The 12,672-nt window shown below is 44.0% G+C and overlaps 1 protein-coding gene across 1 annotated transcript in view; it reads left to right on the forward strand.

The window, feature by feature from the left end:
• The first annotated feature begins 2,661 nt into the window (after positions 1-2,661).
• LOC139765259 (uncharacterized) overlaps positions 2,662-12,672 on the forward strand; it is a 147,034-nt gene continuing 137,023 nt past the window's right edge. The window contains exon 1 of the mRNA XM_071692597.1: positions 2,662-2,802. The gene's annotated coding sequence lies outside the window, so the exon portion shown is untranslated. The remainder of the gene's footprint in view (positions 2,803-12,672) is intronic.

Consider the following 12,672-nt stretch of genomic DNA (forward strand, 5'->3'; position numbering starts at 1 on the left):
CCCATGTGGTCAGGTGTTGAACATTATGACATCCCCGTGGTCCAGGTGTTGAACATTGTGACATCCCCACGTGGTCAAGTGTTGAACATTATGACATCACGTGGTCCAGGTGTTGAACATTATGACATCCCACGTAGTTCAGGTGTTGAACATTGTGACATCCCCACGTGGTCCAGGTGTTGAACATTATGACATCCCACGTGGTTCAGGTGTTGAACATTGTGACATCCCCATGTGGTCCAGGTGTTGAACTTTATGACATACCCACTTGGTTCAGGTGTTGAACATTGTGACATCCATAGGTGGTTAGGTGTTGAGCATTATGACATCCCCATATGGTCAGGTGTTGAACATTATGACATCACGTGGTCCAGATGTTGAACATTAGGACATCCCCACGTAGTCCGGTTGAACATTGTGACATCCCTCGTGGTCCCGGTGTTGAACACTGTGACATCCCACGTGGTCCAGATGTTGAACATTGTGACATCCCCACGTGGTCCAGGTGTTTAGCATTTTGACATCCCCATGTGGTCCCGGTGTTGAACATTGTGACATCTCCACGTGGTCAGGTGTTGAAAATTATGACATCCCGTGGTCCATGTGTTGAGCATTGTGACATCCCCACGTGGTCCATGTGTTGAACATTATGACATCCCACGTGGTTCAGGTGTTGAACATTGTGACATCCCACGTGGTCCAGGTGTTGAACATTATGACATCCCACGTGGTTCAGGTGTTGAACATTGTGACATCCCCGCGTGGTCCTTGTGTTGAACATTGTGACATCCCCACGTGGTCCCGGTGTTGGACATTTTGACATCACCCCGTGGTCCAGGTGTTGAACATTGTGACATTCCCCGTGGTCCATGTGTTGAACATTATGACATCCCACGTGTTCCAGGTGTTGAACATTGTGACATCCATACGTGGTCAGGTGTAGAACATTATGACATCCCATGTGGTCAGGTGTTGATCATTATGACATTACATGGTCCAGATGTTGAACATTAGGACATCCCTCGTGGTCCAGGTTTTGAACATTATGACATCCCCACGTGGCCCAGGAGTTGAACATAGTGACATCCCCTCGTGGTCAGGTGTTGAACATTATGACATTTTCACGTGATCCAGGTGTTGAACATTTTGACATCCCTTGTGGTCAGGTGTTGAACATTATGACATCCCCACGTGGCCCAGGTGTTGAACATTGTGACCTCCCCACGTGGTCAAGTGTTGAACATTATGACATCACGTGGTCCAGGTGTTGAACATTATGACCCCCACGTGGTTCAGGTGTTGAACATTGCGACATCCCCTCGTGGCGTTGCATTACCCGTCAGTGTATATCCGTCAGTGTGATTGAATCCGTGGCTGTACATTGCACCCCTGTGACATTGCTCCAGGCAGGTTAATTTGACATGGTCGTGGACATTGACCAGTGCATTGAACTTGAATCATATGGTGTGTTGACATTTACCATGGTAGGTTGACTGATACTGTCAATGTTAATGGAACCAGAGTCGTGAATGAATCCTGTCGTGTGACTGGAACCCATGTCAGATTTGAATTACCCCGTGTCAGGGTAATTGAATCGTCCGTGACTTGACCGGTCGTGTGAAATTGACATCCGTCATGTTATTGGATCCGGCATTGAAATTGACTCCATTCGTTATTGACACCAGTTGTATATCATCCGTGCGGTTGACTTGGACATCCTGGTGTAAATTAGACTACGTCAGGTGTATTACCCGGTCAGTTACTGATCCCGTGGCGTGTTATTGGACTCCACGTGTAGTTGATCCGTCAGTGTGAATTACGTAGTTGACATTACATCCGTGTCAGTTTAATGACATCCTGTCAGTGTTACTGACATCCATGTGTAGTTGACTTTATATGTCAGTGTACATAACTCAGCAGATTTAATGACTCCTATGGTGAATTGACAGTGGTCGGTTAAATTGCACCATGGATTGAAATGAATCCGTGTCATGTATTGTCCTGCGGTGTTGATTGATCTGCGTGTGACATTTGACACCACGGACTCAGTGTGTTGCATTATGATATCCCACTTGGTCCGGTTTGAACATTGCATCTAGGGTTAGGGTTGAACATTGACATCCCATTGGTCAGGTTGTTAACATTTGACACCGTGGTCCAGGTGTGAACATTTGGATATCCCCAGTGTCAGGTTGAACATTTGACATCCCTTGGTCCGATGTTACATTGTGACATCCCGTGTCCAGTGTTGAACATTGTGACATCCCCGTGGTCCGGGTTTGATTTAATCCCAGTGTCCAGGTGTTGAAATTATAATCCCCAGTGGTTAGTTTTGAACCCCGTTGTGACATCGTGCCTTTGTGAACATTGTGAATCCCGGGTCCGTGTTGAACATTTTGATCACCCGGTCCGGATTGAACATTTGACATCCCCGTGGTCCAAAGAGTGTAACAATTTCCCACAGAAACAGTAGTGATCAGTGAGATCTACAGATGCTGTTATGATGGTGTTATGATTTTTAATCATCATTTTTTACGTAAGAATTTATAATGACCAGGTAGTATGCATCTGTGTAGGGAATTATTCTGATATCACCAGTATCTCTTATCAATGTTTTATCTCTTCCGTTCCTCAACAGATAGTGTGTGTTGAGGTTGCGTGAGTCGACCCACTACGATCATGTTGCTCCCTTGATAGAGTTGAGTCCTGTCAAGCAGTCGCTGAGTAGGTGGATATATTGCCAGCCTTTATGACCGCTCACTCGCCCTATCTTATGTCCACACACTCGAGCACTGATAGAAGGTGAGTTGTCAGAACCATTGATATTTTATTTAATTTTTCTTCTACGTTAGAGGCTCCAGTCTCGCACGAAAGTCCACATCAAGGCCGGGCCTTAACTGGAATATAGAGAGGTTAATAAAAGGGGAAAAAAAAGACAAGGAAGGGGGTTTACGAATTTTGGAGGCAGTGTGAAAGATATCTTTTAGAATATGGTAGATCGTTGGGAAAGGCTTAAAAAGGTAGAGAATTCCAAAGCTTTGAGGTGTAGGGAAAGGAAGTTATCAGAACGGCCCACCCTGAGTTGCCAACGGCCTTTAACAGTAATCATGTTAACGCAGCAGCCTGCCGAGTATTGTGTGGTCTAGCTTGAGGTGGTGGGGGCACACAAGCAGCTAGCCCTCGGGAGCAAGAACCAAAATAATACCTATAGAAGAGGGAAAGTGAACCAACACTGCGGCGTAGGGCAAGTGGGTCAGATTTGGAAGTTAGCCTGGGAGAGTTTACAAGTCTGACCGCTTCCGACTTCATTCTCTCAAGTTAGGATGCAAAGTTAGAAACATGACAGATGTGAGAGCAGTGCTGCATACGTAGCGAACCGTTCAGAAGAGAAAAGAAACTTCGCCATCTAAATAGGACACCCAAGTCCTTGGAGGTAGAATTGGCTATTTCCAAAATGAAGTGGATGTTACAGTACTACCAAGTATGTCGGGAGATGGAATTACTGAGCAGTCAAAGGAGAGACGAGAGTTGTGAGGAATTTTCGATAAAGAGATGGGCAGAAACTGGGTCTTGAAGGCATCGATCTTAACCAGATTTCGTCTGCCTCGCTTAGATATCTTGTCTGAGTTTATTGAAGAAGTTGTGTCCAGATGAGATGCAGATCGAGTGAGAGAAATAGGAGAACTGAAGGATGTGGAGGAATGTAATCTTGAGTCCTCAGCATGTAAGTGCATTGGGTTATTAGTGAAAGAAAGGAAATCGTTAATAAAAAAGAAGTGTGGGAGACAGGACAGAACCTTGAGGGAAGCCGCTGTTGATGGAGAAAGGGGCAGATTATAGTGGAGATAATAGTCGGATATGATGAAGGGGTTAGTGAGGCCATCATTAGACAACTGGGTGTCAGAGAGAAGTCAGATATGTAAGATGGTGTTCAACAGAGAAGAGATTACTTGAGAAACCACGAATGTTGGTATAGTGTAAAGGAAAAGAGGCAGGTCTACCAGAATGGGAAAAGGTTATGGAAGTGGCCGGTACCACTACTGTCTGAGCCCTCCCTCTCATTAGCAGTAGAGTCAGGCGGGAACCCGGAGATTCTTAGCACTTAGATGCTGAGGTTGAAGGGCCATAGGTGCTCAGATTCTATCATGATACTATTCAAAATCGACTGTGCAGACTGGACATGTCAAGAGGACATTATGTGAAGAATATACGCGTTTTGAGTAGGTGTATGAGACACGAGACTGAGACTAGGAGTCCTGACATGGAGTGTGTAAGATGGTTCCGGGGACCACTTTAACATTCCTCAGTCAGGGCGGTAGTGCCACCATGGGCAGCTGATGTCAGTAACCTCGTACCTCCTGGGTTGCTCCAAAGGACGGGCTGTTCCTTGAGTCAGCCGGAGGTACAGGGAGGGGTCAGTACACTGCCACATGAGCCCTCCTTCTCACTGATGCCAGAGTCACACAATCAATTGTGATAAGGTTGATAATGAAAGACTTATTTGGTACTGCCATCCAGTGATCACCAAACTCTTGTCGGCCACTCCCCTACACCTATTGGCCTCCGCGAAACGCTCATGATTTTTGTTTGCTAATTCAGAGTAACGTTAAAGTTACTGAGATAGTATCTGTTGTACACTTTACTCCTGCCTACCTTCAATACTGCATTGGTCAGGTCTGTGGGTCATTGTGGTTTTAACTAAGCGATTTCTTGATTTCATAACAACAAGGTCAGTAAACCTCAAGCATTTAGTTGCTCATTTGATGCTACATCTGAACGTGATCCCAACATCTGAGGTTAGAATGTTGGTTAATGAAACTCGTAGTCATATTCCCTACTTCATTTTCGGGACCCCTGTGCAACATGCGGGAGCGCTACTGCTAGGCTATGATCGCCCCCTAATAGGGAAATGACTATTCGAATACTATGTACTCGAATACCCTTCGTCTTAAGTTGGTGAGCAACGGGCTCTACACCGGTCTTTTCCCGCCAGGCTCACACAGCCTGCAGATAGCATTTTACCGAACCTAACTGTACAACGCCTGGCGGTAGCGCTCCCGCCTGTTGCACTGGGGTCCCAGGTTCGATCCTGGCTGTTGGAGGTTTATATGTTCTTTGAAGGTGCACGTTCATATGCACTTCGTTCGTGTGTATATATATATATATATATATATATATATATATATATATATATATATATATATATATATATATATATTCATTTATTTATTTTATACTTATTTTGCTTTGTCGCTGTCTCCCGCGTTAGCGAGGTAGCGCAAGGAAACAGACGAAAGAATGGCCCAACCCGCCCACATAAACATGTATATACATACACGTCCACACACGCAGATATACATACCTATACATCTCAATGTACACATAAATATACACACACAGACATATACATATATACACATGTACATAATTCATACTGTCTGCCTTTACTTGTTCCCATCGCCACCTCGCCACACATGGAATAACAACCCCCTGCCCCCTCATATGTGCGAGGTAGCGCTAGGAAAAGACAACAAAGGCCACATTCGTTCACACTCAGTCTCTATCTGTCATGTAATAATGCACCGAAACCACAGCTCCCTTTCCACATCCAGGCCCCACACACTTTCCATGGTTTACCCCAGACGCTTCACATGCCTTGATTCAATCCATTCACAGCACGTCAACCCCGGTATACCACATCGTTCCAATTCACTCTATTCCTTGCACGCCTTTCACCCTCCTGCATGTTCAGGCCCCGATCACTCAAAATCTTTTTCACTCCATCTTTCCTCCTCCAATTTGGTCTCCCACTTTTCTCGTTCCCTCCACCTCTGACACATATATCCTCTTGGTCAATCTTCCCCCACTCATTCTCTCCATGTGACCAAACTATTTCAAAACACCCTCTTCTGCTCTCTCAACCACACTCTTTTTATTTCCACACATCTCTCTCACCCTTACATTACTTACTCGATCAAACCACCTCACACCACATATTGTCCTCAAACATCTCATTTCCAGCACATCCACCCTCCTCCGCACAACTCTATCCATAGCCCACGCCTCGCAACCATATAACATTGTTGGAACCACTATTCCTTCAAACATACCCATTTTTGCTTTCCGAGATAATGTTCTCGACTTCCAAACATTCTTCAAGGCTCCCAGAATTTTCGCCCCCTCCCCCACCCTATGATTCACTTCCGCTTCCATGGTTCCATCCGCTGCCAGATCCACTCCCAGATATCTAAAACACTTTACTTCCTCCAGTTTTTCTCCATTCAAACTTACCTCCCAATTGACTTGACCCTCAACCCTACTTTACCTAATAACCTTGCTCTTATTCACATTTACTCTTAACTTTCTTCTTTCACACACTTTACCACACTCAGTCACCAGCTTCTGCAGTTTCTCACATGAATCAGCCACCAGCGCTGTATCATCAGCGAACAACAACTGACTCACTTCCCAAGCTCTCTCATCCACAACAGACTGCATACTTGCCCCTCTTTCCAAAACTCTTGCATTCACCTCCCTAACAACCCCATCCATAAACAAATTAAACAACAATGGAGACATCACACACCCCTGCCGCAAACCTACATTCACTGAGAACCAATCACTTTCCTCTCTTCCTATACATACACATGCCTTACATCCTCGATAAAAACTTTTCACTGCTTCTAACAACTTGCCTCCCACACCATATATTCTTAAAACCTTCCACAGAGCATCTCTATCAACTCTATCATATGCCTTCTTCAGAGCCATAAATGCTACATACAAATCCATTTGTTTTTCTAAGTATTTCTCACATACATTCTTCAAAGCAAACACCTGATCCACACATCCTCTACCACTTCTGAAACCACACTGCTCTTCCCCAATTTGATGCTCTGTACACGCCTTCACCCTCTCAGTCAATACCCTCCCATATAATTTACCAGGAATACTCAACAAACTTATACCTCTGTAATTTGAGCACTCACTCTTATCCCCTTTGCCTTTGTACAATGGCACTATGCAAGCATTCCGCCAATCCTCAGGCACCTCACCATGAATCATACATACATTAAATAACCTTACCAACCAGTCAACAATACAGTCACCCCCTTTTTTAATAAATTCCACTGCAATACCATCCAAACCTGCTGCTTTGCCGGCTTTCATCTTCCGTAAAGCTTTTACTACCTCTTCTCTATTTACCAAATCATTTTCCCTAACCCTCTCACTTTGCACACCACCTCGACCAAAACACCCTATATCTGCCACTCTATCATCAAACACGTTCAACAAACCTTCAAAATACTCACTCCATCTCCTTCTCACATCACCACTACTTGTTTTCACCTCCCCATTAGCCCCCTTCACTAAAGTTCCCATTTGCTCCCTTGTCTTACGCACTTTATTTACCTCCTTCCAGAACATCTTTTTATTCTCCCTGAAATTTAATGATACTCTCTCACCCCAACTCTCATTTGCCCTCTTTTTCACCTATTGCACCTTTCTCTTGACCTCCTGCCTCTTTCTTTTATACCTGTCCCACTCATTTGCATTTTTCCCGCAAAAATCGTTCAAATGCCTCTCTCTTCTGTTTCACTAATAATCTTACTTCTTCATCCCACCACTCACTACCTTTTCTAATCAACCCACCTCCCACGCTTCTCATGCCACAAGCATCTTTTGCGCAAGCCTCACTGCTTCCCTAAATACATCCCATTCCTCCCCCACTCCCCTTACCTCCTTTGTTCTCACCTTTTTCCATTCTGTACTCAGTCTCTCCTGGTACTTCCTCACACAAGTCTCCTTCCCAAGCTCACTTACTCTCACCACTCTCTTCACCCCAACATTCTCTCTTCTTTTCTGAAAACCCCCACAAATCTTCACCTTCGCCTCCACAAGATAATGATCAGACATCCCTCCAGTTGCACCTCTCAGCACATTAACATCCAAAAGTCTCTCTTTCTTGCGTCTATCAATTAACACGTAATCCAATAACGCTCTCTGGCCATCTCTCCTACTTACATACGTATACTTATGTATATCTCGCTTTTTAAACCAGGTATTCCCAATCACCAGTCCTTTTTCAGCACATAAATCTACAAGCTCTTCACCATTTCCATTTACAACACTGAACACTCCATGTATACCAATTATTCCCTCAACTGCCACATTACTCACCTTTGCATTCAAATCACCCATCACTATAACCCGGTCTTGTGCATCAAAACCACCAACACACTCATTCAGCTGCTCCCAAAACACTTGCCTCTCATGGTCTTTCTTCTCATGCCCAGGTGCATATGCATCAATAATCACCCATCTCTCTCCATCAACTTTCAGTTTTACCCATATTAATCGAGAATTTACTTTCTTACACTCTATCACATACTCCCACAACTCCTGATTCAGGAGTAATGCTACTCCTTCCCTTGCTCTTGTCCTCTCACTAACCCCTGACTTTACTCCCAAGACATTCCCAAACCACTCTTCCCCTTTACCCTTTAGCTTCGTTTCACTCAGAGCCAAAACATCCAGGTTCCTTTCCTCAAACATACTACCTATCTCTCCTTTTTTCTCATCTTAATTACATCCACACACATTTAGGCACCCCAATCTGAGCCTTCGAGGAGGATGAGCACTCCTCGCGTGACTCCTTCTTGTGTTTCCCCTTTTAGAAAGTTAAAATACAAGGAGGCGAGGGTTTCTGGCCCCCCGCTCCCGTCCCTTTTAGTCGCCTTCTACGACACGTGAGGAATGCGTGGGAAGTATTCTTTCTCTCCTATCCCCTATGTCATATACATTTTTTTGAGGTTCAACAGATTAATCTATGTTTAATGAAAGACCATATAACAAGTAAGCACTACACCTTGAAAGTTTATTTATCACCATTTGATCATTAGTCTGACACTGCCTTGCTTTTCACTTTTTTTACTCCTTTCAAAGGAACACACTAATAGATATCGTTCTCCTTTAAAAAAAAATATCATATTAAGCAACATTAATACTTTCAAGATTAACCAAGAGAATTTTGAGGTGCAAATTTATAGCTAATGTTAGTTCATCACCATTAAAAGCGGTACGAAAATTAATCCGTAAGTTTCATCGTGAAAGCATCTTGTTGCGAAATAATCCGTGAGGAACATTATATAAAATTCTAGGAAAATAATGAAACATCAGAAACTTTATTGAAACTCATTAAGTATCAACCATCTCTTTCCTAGAACAGAAATACGAAGCCTTCTTTACTTTATGCAAATTTCATCTCTACACATTGTTAGTGTATCATTCAAGGACATTCACAGAGAACATAAAATAAAGCTTCTATATTCTTTATATTTACATCAAAAAAATATCATATGAAAACAGTATTACCATTTATTTCATATTTTCACCAGAGTAAGTTAGTTTGTCACGATATAACATTACTAGGAAGTGCTATCCGTGTGTTTGGCAGAATGTGTTGTGGTTTGTTCAGTAAACTGTGGTCGCTAGTCACTTGCCACAAGATATTCAGGGATTTTAATGCACTACATATACTGCACAAGATGTCGAATTCTAGTTTCAGTCACTCATTACCTTACTGTTTCAGCAAGAATTCTTTGGATTTTGGAAATAGGTATATATATATATATATATATATATATATATATATATATATATATATATATATATATATATATATATATATATATATATATATATATATATCCCTGGGGATAGGGGGGAAAGAATACTTCCCACGTATTCCCTGCGTGTCGTAGAAGGCGACTAAAAGGGGAGGGAGCGGGGGGCTGGAAATCCTCCCCTCTCTATTTTTTTTTTTTATTTTTCCAAAAGAAGGAACAGAGAAGGGGGCCAGGATATTCCCCCAAAGGCCCAGTCCTCTGTTCTTAACGCTACCTCGCTAATGCGGAAAATGAGTTTGGTAAAGTGTGTGGAAGAAGAAAGTTAAGAGTAAATGTGAATAAGAGCAAGGTTATTAGGTACAGTAGGGTTGAGGGTCAAGTCAATTGGGAGGTGAGTTTGAATGGAGAAAAACTGGAGGAAGTGAAGTGTTTTAGATATCTGGGAGTGGATCTGGCAGCGGATGGAACCATGGAAGCGGAAGTGGATCATAGGGTGGGGGAGGGGGCGAAAATTCTGGGGGCCTTGAAGAATGTGTGGAAGTCGAGAACATTATCTCGGAAAGCAAAAATGGGTATGTTTGAAGGAATAGTGGTTCCAACAATGTTGTATGGTTGCGAGGCGTGGGCTATGGATAGAGTTGTGCGCAGGAGGATGGATGTGCTGGAAATGAGATGTTTGAGGACAATGTGTGGTGTGAGGTGGTTTGATCGAGTGAGTAACGTAAGGGTAAGAGAGATGTGTGGAAATAAAAAGAGCGTGGTTGAGAGAGCAGAAGAGGGTGTTTTGAAGTGGTTTGGGCACATGGAGAGAATGAGTGAGGAAAGATTGACCAAGAGGATATATGTGTCGGAGGTGGAGGGAACGAGGAGAAGAGGGAGACCAAATTGGAGGTGGAAAGATGGAGTGAAAAAGATTTTGTGTGATCGGGGCCTGAATATGCAGGAGGGTGAAAGGAGGGCAAGGAATAGAGTGAATTGGAGCGATGTGGTATACCGGGGTTGACGTGCTGTCAGTGGATTGAATCAGGGCATGTGAAGCGTCTGGGGTAAACCATGGAAAGCTGTGTAGGTATGTATATTTGCGTGTGTGGATGTATGTATATACATGTGTATGGGGGGGGGGGTTGGGCCATTTCTTTCGTCTGTTTCCTTGCGCTACCTCGCAAACGCGGGAGACAGCGACAAAGTATAATAAAAAAAATATAATGATATATATATATATATATATATATATATATATATATATATATATATATATATATATATATATATATATATATATTATCCTTGGGGATAGGGTAGAAAGAATGCTTCCCATTTATTCCCTGCGTGTCGTAGAATGGGGACTAAAAGGGGAAGGAGCAGGAGGCTGAACGGTGTGGTTGAGAGAGCAGAAGAGGGTGTATTGAAATGGTTTGGTCACATGGAGAGAATGAGTGAGGAAAGATTGTCAAAGAGGATATATGTGTCAAAGGTGGAGGGAACGAGGAGAAGTGGGAGACCAAACTGGGGGTGGAAGGATGGAGTGAAGATTTTGAGTGATCGGGGCCTGAACGTACAGGAGGGTGAGAGGTGTGCACGGAATAGAGTGACTTGGAACGATGTAGTATACCGGGTCGACGTGTTGTTAGTAGACTGAACCAGGGCATGTGAAACGTCTGGGGTAAACCATGGAAAGGTCTTTAGAGCCTGGATGTGGAAAGGGAGCTGTGGTTTCGTTGCATCACACATGACAGCTAGAGACTGAGTGTGAACGAATGTGGCTTTTTTTGTCTATTTTCCTGGCGCTACCTCGCTGAAGCGGGGAACAGCGATGCTATTTCCTGTGGGGCAGGGTGGCGCCGGGAATGGATTGAAGGCAAACATATAACATTGTTAGAACCATTATTCCTTCAAACATACCCATTCTTGCTCTCGGAGACAACGTTCTCTCCTTCCACACATTCTTCATCGCTCCCAGAACCTTCTCCCCCTCCCCCACCCTGTGACTTACTTCTGCTTCCATGGTTCCAGTGAGTCCACTCCCAGATATCTGTGTGTTACAGGTCCACCTGCTTGAGATTAAACCTAATAGAAAAGTCACCTTTGGCGAGGCTGCTCTTCGTCTGTTGACACAACACAGCACAGTCTCTTCAAAGAAATTCTTGTTTTGAAGGAGGCCATCTATCCCTGCTACTGATTGTAGCGCAGCTTTAGAGCTGCAGGAACCTATTGACTCCACCCATTTGAGGTTACACTGTGAGTAAAGTCTCCTTTTCTGTGGCTGTAGCATTAGGACTACTGTGAGGAGGGTGGATGTGTTCTAAATGGAATGCATGAGGAGTGTACGTGATGTGAGGAGGGTGGATGTGTACTAAATGGAATGCATGAGGAGTGTACGTGATGTGAGGAGGGCCGGTGTGGTCGGAGGTGGCTTGAATGTCAGCTGACCAGGATGTGCATGACATGACAAGGAAGAGGGAGGGAGTGGGGGATCGAGGAGACAGAAGTATGGAGTGAAAGAAGCTTTTGGTTGGCAGGAGCTTAATATTCAAGAGGGTGAGAGGCGTACACGGGACAGAATGAATTGGAGTGGTGTGGTGTACAATTAGGCGACATACTCTGAGTGGGCTGTACCATGGTATGTGAAGCGATCACGGGTAAACTAAGGAAGAAGATATTTTGGGGGGGTTTAGCCTGTGGAATGTGGGCTCGTGAGTTCACTGCACTATACATGACAGCTAAAGACTAGGCGAGATCAAGTAAGGACCTTCTCCGTCCCTTCGTAAATTGATGGCGGGAAACGGCGAGCAAGTATGATAAAACTGGTAAATTATCGGAGAGCATGGCATCACATGAGCATCTTGTCTATACTTACACATGTCAGGCCGGTGGTGCTCCTGTACCCCCATTTTCTAAGGAGTCGCATCGGTAAATTTACACTGCGACCATTCCCATGGCACTATTTGTGTACTTGCCCAGCGTTGTCTCATGGCGCTAAAACACACACACACACACACACACACACACACACACACACACACACACACACATATATATATAT

The sequence above is a fragment of the Panulirus ornatus genome, chromosome 53 (genome assembly GCF_036320965.1).
Source record: "Panulirus ornatus isolate Po-2019 chromosome 53, ASM3632096v1, whole genome shotgun sequence".
Taxonomy (NCBI): Eukaryota; Metazoa; Arthropoda; class Malacostraca; order Decapoda; family Palinuridae; genus Panulirus; species Panulirus ornatus.